The following is a 2,044-nucleotide window of genomic DNA, read 5'->3' as shown; positions in this document are numbered from 1 at the left end:
GATTTCTTAATTCCACTCACAATCCCCCTGTTCTGCTCTACAATCTCCTTCTCTCCCAGGCTTCTTCATCTCAGAAAATGGCACCACCAGCTGCTCAAAACTCATAGTCGTCTCACTCTCCTCTCTTTTTCTCAAACCCTCATCCAATCCTATGGACTCTACTCTTAGAATACATCTCCCGACTGGTCTCCTTGCTCCACTCTTGCCTCTCTACAATCTTCTCCACACAGCAGCCAGAGCAATCCTTTATAAAAGTAAATCAGAATGCTCCATTCCACTGAGTTCCGCCCTCAACCACTTCCTGTCACACCAATAAAATCCAAGGTCCTTTTCAATGCTTGTAGGGCTCCACATGACCTGTCTGCGGGCTGCCTCTCTGTTCATTGCCTACTTGTCCCCCACCCACGGCAGCCAGCACAACAGACTCCCCATAGTTCCTTGAACTGCCCCTTTCAAGGCCTGACATCTGACATTCTCTTTGCCTGCAAAGCTCTTCCCCAGGTAGTCACATGTATCACTCCCTCATTCATACAAATGTCACCTCCTCCGAGAAGCTTTCCCTGCCCACTGCTCTGAAGTAGCACCATCACTCTGCTTCTCCTTACCCTGTTTTATTTTTTTTTTCATAGCACTTAACAGAACAAACATAACATAGTATTATCTATTTTTACTATCATCTGTTTGTCTCCCCAGCTAGGATGTAACCTCCTTAAGGACAGAGGTCTTGTTTTGTTTACCAGTGTCCCTTGTGCCTAAACAGTGCCCAGCACACGAGAGACGTCAATAAATAGTTATTTAATATACAAATAAATATTTCTTTATGCACATTGGAAATAACATATAGATTCACAGTGTAATCCTTAATTTTCTGAGTAAGTTTTATGCTTCTGTGGAAGGCTGAATGTAGAACTCATAATTAGCTATAGCCCCGTTATATGTCAGCTTTCATGTTATAATGAGTGTACACTTTCCCTTAAAAACTTTTTAAAAATATTTTAATCTTTGAGATATGAGTTAGCACAACAATGCAAATACACATACATTTACAAATCACTCTCAACAGTTCTTCAGAACTTTGAAAGACTCCTTTCACAACTATAAATCTTACTGCCAAGTAAGGACCTCAGAAGTGCCCATAATCTTTTCAATCCCACTAATCTTACTAATTTTTAACAAGGATACACTTCATTATAAATGACAAGGAAGTTTTGCTTGAATAGGAATGATGCGTAGCCTCGTAATAAAGGAAATAAACAAAGTTCTCTTCTTCCTCTCTTGCTTAATGTTGAGAAGCCAAATTAAGTTTCGTTTTTTCTTAATAGAGTCCTTTAAGTAAAAAGAATAATTTAGGCTCATATTTCAAACTCTTGTGATGAGCGAGCAAATTCAGCTAAACGCATGCTTCCGGGTAGCTACATAGCACAACAGAACCGTTCATCGTTTAGAGGAGGGAGCACTTCCAGTTTGTGTTTGTTCAGGCTCTGATTGCTAAAGGGGAAACACTGAAATACTATCTACTACACAGCAAATAAAAAGAACAAATAGACATGAATTTGGAAATTGTTGTTTCACTGCTTAACCTCAGAATGTCCAAGTGACCGATGGAGAAACCCGACACAGCTTAGTCCTTATTGCCAAGTGAAAAGGACACTGTTAGGAAAATGATATTTGGGAGACCCCCTTGGGAGCAGGGCTGCAGAGTTTCATGGATCCCAAAGCTTTTGGTTATATAACAATCCTGAAAATTGTCTTCGGAAGTCTTTATACCTGCAAAATCTTGATTTAGTCATGGAATTGGAACTAATCAGACTCCTACGTATCATAGCTAATGTGTCCCATCTGTATCTTTGATTTTTTTTCTACTGCTTCTCACGTCAGTTGGCTGAGAAAACACAGCATCTACCTATACCAAAACTTAAGATAAGTTTCATTAGAAAAAAAAAATCCCTAGAAAATAAAAATAGGTGTGTCTTAGACTGGGTTCTCTAGAGAAGCAAAACCAGTAAAGCATATAAATATACATAGAAAGAGAGAGATTTATATC

Source organism: Trichechus manatus, unplaced genomic scaffold (assembly GCF_000243295.1).
Source record: "Trichechus manatus latirostris isolate Lorelei unplaced genomic scaffold, TriManLat1.0 scaffold00169, whole genome shotgun sequence".
Classification (NCBI taxonomy): Eukaryota; Metazoa; Chordata; class Mammalia; order Sirenia; family Trichechidae; genus Trichechus; species Trichechus manatus.
The sequence above is the reverse complement of the archived record's forward strand: the minus strand, read 5'-3'. Positions refer to the sequence as shown.